Genomic DNA, 13,600 nt, shown 5'->3' on the forward strand with positions numbered 1-13,600 from the left:
TATTCATATCATTGATTTCGTTTAGACAAGTTACAAAGGCATCAAATTATGTTTGGGGACTTGACCAAATTATAAAAATATTGTCCACGTATCTAACAAAATTTTTAATATATTTAATAAAAGGATTCCTTACAGTAATGATAAATTTATCTTCCAGATAAGCCAAAAATAAATTAGCAAAAGAACATGCCATGGGCGTATCGGTGGCTGTCCCACTGTACTGAAGAAACCATCTGTCTAAAAAACTGAAGGCCTCTACCAGAAGGAACAATCCTGGCCACCATGTATGTGGAATCTTTGTATTCTAATATCCCACACAAGGATGGATTAAATGCCTGCAAAATCTTCATAGAAAATAGAGGAATTGTTGCTGATTCTGTGGTCAAACTTACAGAATTCATCCTCACCCACAATTACTTTGAATTTGATAACATATCTACAGGAAACTGGTACAGCGATGGGAAGTAAAATGGCTCCACAGTACGCAAATCTTTTCATGGCCAACCTTGAAAGTGGCTTTTTGTCCTCATGTCCCATCAGGCCTCTGGCCTACTATCGTTTCATAGACGATATTTTAGTCATCTGGACGGGGTCTGAGCAACAGCTGAAGAAGTTCCATGAACACTTTAATCAATTTCATCCCACCAACAACCTAACACTCGACTACTCCTGTACTGAAATTAACTTTTTGGACACCATCATCAAGCTACAGAACAATGAAATAGAGACATTCTTGTACCGGAAACCAATCGACCGTCCTACATACCTTAAATGGGACAGTTTCCATCCAAAACACATAAAAAACTCTATTGTTTACAGCCAAGCCATCAGATACAATCGGATATGTTCCAACCAGATGGATAGAGACAAACACCTTGATGGCCTCAGAAAGACCTTTTTGAAACAGGGCTACCATCCAAGAACAATTGAGAACCAGATTACAAGAGCCACCAGAATATCAAGGAATCATCTCCTACATTACAAAACCAAACAAGAAAACAACCGGGTGCCTCTAGTAGTCACCTACAATCCAAATCTGGAGGCGCTAAGAAGAGCTGCACGGAAACTACAACCCTTACTACAAAAAGATGCCCGATTTCAAAACATATTTCCAGACCTCCCACTTCTGTGTTTCAGGCAGCCCCCAAATCTAAGAAGCATCATTGTCAGAAGCTCCCTGTCATCTCTATCAGCTACAGGTACCTTTCTTTGCAACCAGAAAAAAATGTAAAACCAGTCCGTTTATAACGACCACAGACAAGATAAAGATTCCCAATTCACATCAGGTACCATTCCCAGGCACGTTCAGCTGTATCACATATAATGTAGTGTACTTAATTATATGCACCAAATGTCCAGCTGGGGGTGTTTATGTAAGGGAGACAGGGCAAAAACTTACAACAAGGATGAATCATCATCGCCACACAATAAAAGAAAAAAGAATAGATCTGCCTGTAGCCAAGCATTTTTGTTCCCCTGATCACAGCATAAAATACATGAAATTACTGGTATTAAAAGATAACTTCAAATCTCAAAGAGAAAGAAGAATCTCAGAATATAAACTGATAATGACCTTTGACACTTTCAGAGCAGGAATGAATGTGTCGCATGGATTTATGTCATTCTACATCAACTAAGGAATGTGTTCCTCAGACTCTCAGACCTGTGAGGTCATCACAACACTGGACACAGGACAATAAAACCTTCACACTCCTTATCTATTAACTGCTAAAATATCTATAGCCAGAACTGTTTATCTCTTCCATAATAACTCTGCTTTTCATCACCTGTCTTACCTATTGCATTTTTTGTGTCTTATTGTGTATAAATATGTGACTCTTCAGATTTTGTGGTATACTATGCCTGATGAAGAGACCTGAGTAGTCTCGAAAGCTTGCAATTTGTTACCATCATTTCAGTTAGCCATTAAAAGGTATCAACCACTGAGGACTCTCAAATCTAAATATTTTTCCAAGTACTTATAGATTTTGGGGATTGAGTACCAGTGGGGTTTAATAGGAAATTTTTTAGAAATTGTACCAACTTCTACTTGTCTCAAAAAGGATGACAATTCTTTTTGAAATTTAAAAGTTGGATCGGTGGGCAAAGACGGTAAGTACTGCTGTCTGCCAATTGCCTTTCGGCTTCTATTATATAGTAATCTCTAGTGAGCAAAACTATATTACCCCATTTGTCTGCTTTTTGTACTACTACATCCTTCCAATTTTTTCTCTCCTTTAGGGCTCTCAACTCTCCATCAGATAGATTTTTAGGTAAAACTGGGCAAATTAATGCTTCCACCTCTTTTATAACCAGATCGTGAAAAACATCGATCATGTTCCCTGGTGTAACTGAGGGCATATATGTTAAAGAAATCCCTTCCATAAATAGAGAAAAGTACTCTGTACCATGTGGTTCAATGGTCCTCTGTAGGTCAGAGTTCAGACTAACCAAAACTTTAGCATCCTTTTTTATTTTAGACATGTAACCAGGATCTAAATTATTCCCCATAAAACCTAATGGACCCATAGTACAAGGAGACTCTCTCTGTGGTACAGAGGACTTTTCTCCATTTATGGGAGGGATTTATTTAACATATATGCCCTCAGTTACACCAGGGAAAATGATCGATGTTTTTCACGATCAGGTTATAAAAGAGGTTGTGGCATTAATTTGACCAGTTTTACCTAAAAATCTATCTGACAATAAGAACAATACAATTAGACACAGACCAAGAATCCAAATTTATTGATTTTGTTTGCGATGCGATTTATTTCATTCTAAAACATAATGCCTTCAGTTTTTTAGACAGATGGTTTCTTCAGCACAGTGGGACAGCCATGGGTACGCCCATAGCACGTTCTTTTGCCAATTTATTTTTGGCTTATCTGGAAGATAAATTTATCTTTACTGTAAAGAATCCTTTTATTAAATATATTAAAAAATTTGTTAGATACGTGGATGATATTTTTATAATTTGGTCAGGTCCCTAAACACAATTTGATGCCTTTGTAACTTATCTGAACGAAATCAACGATATGAACATGCGGTTTACATCCAAATTTGGAGATCAGGAATTACAATTTTTAGATGTGAAAATACAAGTAAAAGATGGGAAATCAGTGACTCAGACGTATAGAAAACCGGCTTCCACAAATTCCCTGTTGCACTTCCGGAGCGCACACCCTCAGCATGCAAAAAAAGCCATACCTTATAGCCAGTTCCTTAGGTTAAAAAAGATCAACAACGATGAGAATTTTCTATCACAAGCTTCTGCGTTAAAAGACCGTTTTTTACAACAGGGATATCCTGAACATATTTCAGATACAGATATAGAAAGAGCCAATTCTCATTCACGGAACAAATTATTTAAAAGTAAAATACTGATAAAAATGAGAAAACAAAAAAATTAATTTTCAGTTTTAAACATGGACCTATGGATAGGCAAATTTGTTCTGCTATATTGAAACATTGGCATTTACTGGGCCATGATCGAGAATTAGCAAGGGTTACTAAAGAAAAACCAATTGTGACTTACAGAAAATGCACTAGTTTGAGAGACATTTTACCCCAGAATAATTTACAAACTTGTTCAAATCATGGATTAAGAGATTTGCAGCCTGTAGGAAACCATAAATGTGGAAGATGCTCAATTTGCAATCTACACCTGGTATAAAAAAATATCCAAATAGGGCATATAAATCACCAAGTTCAAGATCTTATTACATGTAAATCTAAATTTATTGTATATGTTCTTGCCAGCATTTTTACATAGGAAAGACAATCAGACCTCTCTATGTAGGGTTCAGGGAACATTATAAATCTATTTAATCTGGAAAAGGTTCCATCAGGCTAATTCAACACATTCGGGCAGAACACAGTTCAGACCCGAATGTTCTGCGTTTTGCAGGAATAGAAAAAGTGTCCTATCCTTCACGAAGTGATAATCATCATAAACTGTTGTTAATATCAGAATCAAAATGGATTATGCGGACTAATGCACAAGATCCTATGTGCTTCAATGATAAATTTGAAATGTCTGTATTTTTGTGAAATTGTTTTTATGCACCCTGTATTGTGTGGTAGTTTGTTTGTCCAGATCTGTGAGGAGGTGATTTGACAGGTGTTGGTGGGTGGAGTGAGGATATTTAAATCTACTCTTTTCCACCCACCTGCACTCCAAGACCCCTTGAAGAGCATACCGCACGTAACTGGTGTAGAGTGGGAGGCATCTTCGCCTGCTTCATGGATGGAGACTTGGCGTGCGCGTACAACAGTGGAAGAGACAGTGGTGTCGCAAGCAGACACTGTTTCTGCACCCTGACATTCGGCCCATCGACATCATCATCCACCACCTAGCCTTACAGTTCCGCACCCTGGTCCTCCTCCTGACTTTCTGGCAATTGTGTCTCATCATCATCCACCTCTTGCAACAGTAATTGCACTTTCCCATCGTCACCTTCAGGTGACCATGGCTGCGCAAATATTTGGGCATCACTACATGCGATCTTCTGTTACCCGCTTAAAGCGGACCGAGCCAGAGGCCAGAATCTATAAATGGAAAGGTTAACAGAACAGCTCTTCTGAGTGTCCAAGTGTGGGATGAGTTGTCTCTGGGCACTCGGCATGGTGGGAAGAAGGAGGATCAGTGTGAGGAATATGCCGACTCAAAGTAAAAAAAATCTCCCGGATCCGCACATTCATAACCTAGTCACGTAGGTTGAATAAAGGATGGTCCATCTAGTTCAACCTTTCTCCCCCAATTGTACTCCCTACACTAGCATACTAACTTACTGGGACTAGGCCTCACAAGTGTATTATTACCATTTTTATTATTGCTGCACTATTAATTAAAAATGAACCCGTTTATAATTTTTTTGATTAGTTTTATATTTTGTATTACTCTTATGATTCTAATAATGGTATTACTAAAATCCCTATGCCTAAATATGTTGATCCAGAAGAAGGCAAAAACCCCAGGACACATTCAGCCTCAAACAAGAATCTGCAAAAACACTAGTGCATTCCCTCATTATCTCCCATCTCGATTACTGCAACCTCCTGTTCTTTGGCCTCCCTTCTAACACTTAGACACCCCTCCAATCTATTCCTAAACTGTGCTGCCCGGCTAATCCACCTGTCCCCTCGCTATTCCCCGGCATCTCCTCTCTGTCAATGCCTTCGCTGGCTCCCCATTGTCCAGAAACTCCAGTTCAAAACCCTAACCTTGGCATACAAAGCAATCCACAACATGTCTTCTCCATACATCTGTGACCTTCTCTCCCAGTACAAACCTACACACAACCTCCAATCCTCACAAGATCTCCTTCTCTACTCCCCTCTTATTGTCACGGGTGTGTCAGATTTGACAGACAGTCATATGGGGTCCGGCTGTAGAAGGTTGCTATGTTTGGCCTTGCAAACATCTTCCTGATCCTTTCATGATCCCTCTCTCTCTAGAACCCAGCGGTGATTCTCACTTGGCTTGGGGATTATACCATTAGGACCCAGCAGTGATCCTCATCTTCTGCAGCTAATTACCACACCCTTGCTGTATCCTTATATACACTCTTTTTCTCCACAGAGTGCCTGGTGATAGACTTATCTATTCAGGCTTAAAATTCTAGTAGTCACTAGAATTATCTTGGAGTTCCTTCGTGGGTTGTTGCCTTGTTTTCCCCGGTGTCATCTTTAAGCTAAATGTATAAATGTATTCCCTTTGTTTGTTTTCCTTGTGTGTACTTTAGTTTGCAGTGGGGCTGACTATTGCTCCCCCCTTTCTACCTAGGGCCTAGCTTTAGGGTCAGCTAGGGCCAAGTTTCCTGCTCGGCAATACGTGCAGAACCTATATGAAGTCCATAGGGGAGTCAGGGTTTGTCATTTGAGCTGTTTAGGGGTCTTCACTCCCCACCTTTCCACACTTGTAGGGCACTTTTCCCTTTTCCTGTCGTTATACACTGGGTTTTCCCCATACCCAGCATGACACTTATCTCCTCTTCCCACAATCGCACACAAGAATTCTCTTGTGCATCCCCCCTACCCGGGAACTCTACCCCAACATATCAGACTCTCGCCTACTGTTGAAACCTTCAAAAGAAAAACTGTTACGCCCACGCCCGGACTGACTGGCGTGAGAGTGATTAGTGATCCCACTGTACCATGAACCGAGGAGTGCCTGGAGGGGCGTAACTAAGTATCAACCCGATCCGACCAGGGTCGCACGGCGGCTAGCGACTCCGTGAACCAGGGAGGAACCGAGCAGAGGGACCAGGTGCTACTCCAGGTCAGACCCCGGTCACAGCTGTTGACCCACACTGGGGAATGCAGGAACAGGCAGGTAAGACTGGCGTACAGACAGGTGGGTATTGGCAGGCACGGCTGGTATGCAGACAGGTACTGGTAAGCACGGCTGGAGTGCAGACAGGGAGATACTGGCAAGCACAGCTGGAGTGCAGACAGGCAAGTACTAGCAGATTGGAGCGCAGGCTGGATAGGGTCCAGTACAGACTGGGAGACAGGAACAGAGCCGCAGATGCGGTAGACAAGCAGAGTAAAGCGAAACCGCCGGAGCGGAGGACAAGGCAGAGCAGAGCGGAACCGCAGGTGCGATGGACAAGGCAGAGCAGAGAGGAGCCGCCGGAGGGGTGAGCAAGGCAGAGCAGAACTAAACCGCAGGTGCGGTGAACAAGGCAGAGCCGAGAGGAACCGCCGGAGTGGTGAGCTAGGCAGAGCAGAGAGGAACAGTCGGAGCGGTGAGCAAGCAGAGCAGAACTGGGCTGACGGTGCAGGCAGAGAGGACAGGGCTCTGTTCACTTGAAACAGACCGAAAGATACAGGAAGATAGCTAGAACACAGGAGGTAGATACGGAGGAAGAGAAAAGGGACAAGCAGAACCAAATACACACAAGGTACTTACAATGAAGTAGCGAGTGGACACAAAACTCACAAACAGAAGTACAGAGACAACGAGTAGGAGTTAGGTGCTGGTTCAGACACTGCAGGAAAAGGGAGGGAACGGATATAGAGATAAAACAGGTAACAGGCTAAGAGACAGTTCAGACAGGAACTGATACTGCAACGAGATACAGGAAATAGCCTGGGTATGCAGCCCCCAGACATGGCGGAAACAGACAAGTAGTCACAGATAACAGGTCTGGGTATGCAGCCCCCAGAGATGGCGGAAACAGAACTGGACCTGGCAACATCAGAGTCAAGGAGCACACTGAATGTTAGTGTTGCTCAGGCACCTCCTTCTGGGAGGAGGGGGTTTAAATATCCCGTGACTCACAGCAATAGGCTGGAGAAGCAATAGAGGTGCGCCCACAGCAGCTATAAGAATCAGGAAGTAACCGGGCCGCCGCCCTAAGCAGTCAGTCAAGAGACATGCACACAGCATGAACTGGAGCATGGTTTGCAGGCTGGACTGAAGGGTAAGATTGCGGTCTTGCATAGTGGGAGGTGGTGCACTATGCAAGCACGCCGCCAGGGATGTTACAGAAACCTGAAGACCCACCTCTTCCAACAAGCGCACAACCTGAAGTAACCCTCAATCCACCATACCGCTGCATGACCAGCTCCTCCCTCACTCATCCCTTGTAGACTGTGAGCCCTCACGGGCAGGGTCCGCTCTGCTCCTATACCAGTCGCCGTCAAATTTTTGTTCAAGATTATTATAATTGTTTTTGCAATGTATACCCCCTTTTCACATGTAAGGAGCTCTAATAATTAAAGAATAATAATAATGTGATCCAGACCATGTGGAAGACAGGGGGGTGGTGGTTGCAAACTGACTGGAAGCATTATTTATTTATCTACTATCCAACTAACAATCTTTTCACACTGGACTGGCTTCAATAGTGGTATTCCGCAGCCCTCTAGAAAGTGGGACAGGAAGCTAGGTCGACATGATGTGGGTGCATGTTGTGCTCTCTCAGCAGGCACAGTTTCATGTTGCACACGGCCTCTGCGTGCACCATCACCATTACGTCCACTTTCCCGTACCTTGCCACACGCCTTGCCCATTTTAAATGGAGTTAAATATTTGTCATGTCACGTTGCCAAAAATGTCTGTATTATTACTGCAGTAATTTAGGTTCACGTCTGATGACCACGGTTTTAGGCAGTGACCTGGAAGTCAGAGATGCTTCCAGGGGTCTTCCCCATGCTCTTACCATGTCATTTCAGCACTGTATGAATGCGTCTGATCATATCTCACACACACCACATGGGCAGATAAGGTAGTAAAATGTTAAAATTACATTTACTGGTGAAGGTGTTTTTCATTGTTGAAAGCAATGCAAAAGTGCAAATAACGCATCAAAAACTCTACGTGTGAACATAGCCCAAGGTGTGGAGGAGAATTTTTTTTTTTTTGGGGGGGGGGGGGGGTTATTTATTTTGCCTTATATGCAAGTCATTAACCTGGAAAGAATGTTCCTGAACATTTTTTTCAGGAAAATCCATTTTGGTTTTGTATGTTTAATTGTGAGTCCGTAAAAGTGGTGTAATACTCTGACAGCATTGTTCACAGCAGTGACCTGCGTATCAGAGATGCTTCCAGGGGTCTTCCCCATGCTGTTCCCATGTCATTTGAGCACTGTTCTCACAGATTTGGGCAAGTTTTAGGCCCGCTGCAGTCATCCAGGGTGGGGGGTGCAGGAAAAATGCTGAAGTTTCCCATTGACTTAAATTGGGCTCGTTGCTCGACCCGAGCAACAAGTACCCGAGCATTTTAGTGCTCGCTCATCACTAGTCCCTCTATTAATGTTGTTGATCCTTAGGGTCAGCTGCTACTGCCAGACGCGCCCTGGAGTGGTACCTGGCAGCTACCTGCCATACAAGCTTGACCCCACCACTAGATGCTAGAGCAAACACCAAGGTAGCTGCTTAGTCACGCCATTCAGGGTAAATCCAGTCTGTGTCACAGTGCGTTCATGAACCATGTGAGTCACAATAATTTTTTCTGGGCCTTTCGACGGGCCAAAGCAATGAACAACCACTGCTTCCAGCACTATTTCTAGAATATGATGGCGGCATGAAAACCACAGCATGTCCTTGCCAAGCTTCTGCTGCAGACATTTTCAGGCGCCGTTCCTGAAACCCATGTTGACAGATGTGGTATCAAAACAAATGCACTTCACAGTGTCAGTAACAATCCAGGTCACTGCTGCAGCCTAAACAGCATTAGCACAAACTTCTCCTGTTCTTTGGAAAGCTTTAGACCTCCAAGCAACTGATCAATGACAACTCCTGATGCCAGAAAGGGAAGATGGTCTACAGTTTTCCTGCTCCTGATGTCTTCTAAGAGCTTACCATCCTAGTGAATTGTTAAAAGGTACAGTTTGCTGAAACTCCCGTTTCAGGTTTAGTGCCATTGTCTGATGGCGTTTTATTCTATCTCCTTCGAACTGATGAATGATTTACATTGCAATCTGAAGGATCATGGCCAAGGTGCTGAAGGGTTTGTGTGAGAATTAATGCAGCATTTCTGTCACTCTTTGGCCACGTCAAGGCTTGCTGACAGTTTGTCATCTACTACACCGACTCTTCCTCTTTTGGCGTGTTTTGCTGACAGCAGTACCCCTGACGATTCAAATGTTTCATTGTCTTCCGTATCTGTATCTACTTCATCAGATGACGACTGCAACACCAACTTTTCCTCTCTCGCACTTCTTTCTTATCTCTCTTTCTTCAACATGTATTTTTTTTTTTCTCAAACTCTGTCAACCCTTCCCATTTTTCCATGGCCTCCAGTATGTGTCTGAGCTAGCAAAAACTCCTTGTCTTCAGGTATTCTTGTCATATCCATATCCTTAGCATGCATGATATCAAACAAGTTGTCTAAACCTGCTTTCCATTCTTCCTCCTACTTCAGACTATTAGAATGTTTAGCTTTCTTTTTCTGTTTTTCTTCAGCTTTTCATATTCTTTAAAGAGACTTTCCACTTTTTCAACCACGTTTTTTCAGTCTCGTGGGGATTCCTGCCTTTGCCCAGACATCATGAACATCATTAGTTGCTGAAGGAGCTGCATCATGAACTGTCAGTTCAGTCATTTTCTTGTAGTAGTAGGATAGTGACATATCTTCTCTCTCTCGGATGGTAGTTTAGTTGAAGATAAACCACTATCAGACATATGTCCAATAAGCCACAAAACTGTTTCGCTTCTGGTTGTTGGCTTTGACATACTGCAGTGCTAGCTGCTACAAGTGCTTCTCACTAAATTAGAATATCATCAAAAAGTTAATTTATTTAAGTTCTTCAATACAAAAAGTGAAACTTTTTGACTCTATATACGAGTTTCACTCTTTGTATTGAAGAATTAATTTTTTGATGATATTCAAATTTAGTGAGAAGCACTTGTATGTTTGATGTTTTATTTTTGTAACCCCTGTAAAGGCAGTATGGTGTACAGGAACTGATGGAAACAGAAACAGACCGTGCTCCTCAGTATGAGACATTAATCCTCGCAGAGCTGTATTTCGGTGGCAACCTGGGGAGGAGGAGGAGAACCAGGGGACAGTGTCGCTGGTGTGCGAGACAGTGTCGCTGGTGTGCGAGACAGTGTCGCTGGTGTGTACACACTAACGCATGCGCAGAGGAGCATATCGGTCTTTCATAGTCTACTGAAGGGAAATCATAGCGCCGATGTGCGGCCACATGGAGAAGCCAATAGCAGGACTTGTCAGATGATGCAATGGTCAGGTGACCGGGTCAGAGAACAAGCGCATCAGGCAAACAGAATAGTATATGACTACAGTCAGCGAGTGCACAGGTGACATATGATGGAAAAGCTCCTCAGTGCTGGAGCTGCTATTTCTGTACCAAATAATCCCTCTGACTCTAAAGTGCGGAGTCCCGGTGCTTCCCCCAGGACTGAGTCCTGTCCCCTCTATCACACAGTCCCTGCTCCCTCATTACCGGTCCCCAGTGCAGAGTCCCGGTGCTTCCCCCAGGACTGAGTCCTGTTCCCTCTATCACAGAGTTCCTGCTCTCTCATTACCAGTCACCAATGCAGAGTCCCAGTGCTTCCCCCAGGACTGAGTACGGTCCCCTCTATCACACAGTCCCTGCTCCCTCATTACCAGTCACCAGTGCAGAGTCCCGGTGCTTCCCACAGGACTGAGTCCTGTCCCCTCTATCACACAGTTCCCGCTCCCTCATTACCGTTCAACAGTGCAGAGTCCCGATGCATCCCCCAGGACTGAGTCCTGTCCCCTCTATCACACAGTCCCTGCTCCCTCATTACCAGTCCCCAGTGCAGAGTGCCGGTGCTTCCCCCAGGACTGAGTCCTGTCCCCTCTATCACAGAGTTCCTGCTCTCTCATTACCAGTCACCAATGCAGAGTCCCGGTGCTTCCCCCAGGACTGAGTACGGTCCCCTCTATCACACAGTCCCTGCTCCCTCATTACCAGTCACCAGTGCAGAGTCCCGGTGCTTCCCCCAGGACTGAGTCCTGTCCCCTCTATCACACAGTCCCTGCTCCCTCATTACCGGTCACCAGTGCAGAGTCCCGGTGCTTCCCCCAGGACTGAGTCCTGTCCCCTCTATCACACAGTCCCTGCTCCCTCATTACCGGTCCCCAGTGCAGAGTCCCGGTGCTTCCCCAAGGACTGAGTCCTGTCCCCTTTATCACACAGTCATTGCTCCCTCATTACCGGTCCCCAGTGCAGAGTCCCGGTGCTTCCCCCAGGACTGAGTCTAGTCCCCTCTATCACACAGTCCCTGCTCCCTCATTACCGGTCCCCAGTGCAGAGTCCCGGTGCTTCCCCCAGGACTGAGTCCTGTCCCCTCTATCACACAGTCCCTGCTCCCTCATTACCGGTCCCCAGTGTAGAGTCCCGGTGCTTCCCCCAGGACTGAGTCCTGTCCCCTCTATCACACAGTCCCTGTTCCCTCATTACCGGTCCCCAGTGCAGAGTCCCGGTGCTTCCCCCAGGACTGAGTCCTGTCCCCTCTATCACACAGTCCCTGCTCCCTCATTACCGGTCCCCAGTGCAGAGTCCCGGTGCTTCCCCCAGGACTGAGTCCTGTCCCCTCTATCACACAGTCCCTGCTCCCTCATTACCGGTCCCCAGTGTAGGGTCCCGGTGCTTCCTCCAGGACTGAGTCCTGTCCCCTCTATCACACAGTCCCTGCTCCCTCATTACCGGTCCCCAGTGCAGAGTCCCGGTGCTTCCTCCAGGACTGAGTCCTATCCCCTCTATCACACAGTCCCTGCTCCCTCATTACCGGTCCCCAGTGTAGAGTCCCGGTGCTTCCCTCCAGGACTGAGTCCTGTCCCCTCTATCACACAGTCCCTGCTCCCTCATTACCGATCACCAGTGTAGAGTCCCGGTGCTTCCTCCAGGACTGAGTCCTGTCCCCTCTATCACACAGTCCCTGCTCCCTCATTACCGGTCACCAGTGCAGAGTCCCGGTGCTTCCCCCAGGACTGAGTCCTGTCCCCTCTATCACACAGTCCCTGCTCCCTCATTACCGGTCCCCAGTGCAGAGTCCCGGTGCTTCCTCCAGGACTGAGTCCTATCCCCTCTATCACACAGTCCCTGCTCCCTCATTACCGGTCCCCAGTGTAGAGTCCCGGTGCTTCCCTCCAGGACTGAGTCCTGTCCCCTCTATCACACAGTCCCTGCTCCCTCATTACCGGTCCCCAGTGTAGAGTTCCGGTGCTTCCTCCAGGACTGAGTCCTGTCCCCTCTATCACACAGTCCCTGCTCCCTCATTACCGGTCCCCAGTGCAGAGTCCCGGTGCTTCCCCCAGGACTGAGTCCTGTCCCCTCTATCACACAGTCCCTGCTCCCTCATTACCGGTCCCCAGTGCAGAGTCCCGGTGCTTCCCCCAGGACTGAGTCCTGTCCCCTCTATCACACAGTCCCAGCTCCCTCATTACCGGTCCCCAGTGTAGAGTCCCGGTGCTTCCCCCAGGACTGAGTCCTGTCCCCTCTATCACACAGTCTCTGCTCCCTCATTACCGGTCCCCAGTGTAGAGTCCCGGTGCTTCCCCCAGGACTGAGTCCTGTCCCCTCTATCACACAGTCCCTGCTCCCTCATTACCGGTCCCCAGTGCAGAGTCCCGGTGCTTCCCCCAGGACTGAGTCCTGTCCCCTCTATCACACAGTCCCTGCTCCCTCATTACCGGTCCCCAGTGTAGACTTCTCCTCAGCTTCAGCTCTTACCTGTGGCCGCTTCCTACACAGAAAACCCTTCACTTCCTACAAGCCCCATCCTGCTCCTCCCCCATGTGACTGATCACATGACTATGACATCATCACAGGTCCTGGAAGCAGAAATGCAAAGGTTCCCGGAATAGAAAGGGTTGAGCCTAGAATGTATGGGTTGCAGTCAGTACCTGGAAGGAGCAGAATGTATGGGCTCCTGTCAGGTATATATTATTGGAGGCAGGAGAATGTATGGGCTCCTGTCAGGTATATATTATTGGAGGCAGGAGAATGTATGGGCTCCTGTCAGGTATATATTATTGGAGGCAGGAGAATGTATGGGCTCCTGTCAGGTATATATTATTGGAGGCAGCAGAATGTATGGGCTCCTGTCAGGTATATATTATTGGAGGCAGCAGAATGTATGGGCTCCTGTCAGGTAT

The 13,600-nt window shown here is 46.0% G+C and overlaps 1 protein-coding gene across 1 annotated transcript in view; it reads right to left on the reverse strand.

The window, feature by feature from the left end:
* LOC141270730 (uncharacterized) overlaps nt 1-13,250 on the reverse strand; it is a 60,432-nt gene extending 47,182 nt beyond the window's left edge. The window contains exon 1 of the mRNA XM_073680826.1: nt 13,176-13,250. The gene's annotated coding sequence lies outside the window, so the exon portion shown is untranslated. The remainder of the gene's footprint in view (nt 1-13,175) is intronic.
* Between the last annotated feature and the right edge of the window lie 350 nt (nt 13,251-13,600).

Source organism: Phyllobates terribilis, unplaced genomic scaffold, assembly GCF_046119375.1.
Source record: "Phyllobates terribilis strain yellow unplaced genomic scaffold, ASM4611937v1 Scaffold_5__5_contigs__length_657084704, whole genome shotgun sequence".
Classification (NCBI taxonomy): Eukaryota; Metazoa; Chordata; class Amphibia; order Anura; family Dendrobatidae; genus Phyllobates; species Phyllobates terribilis.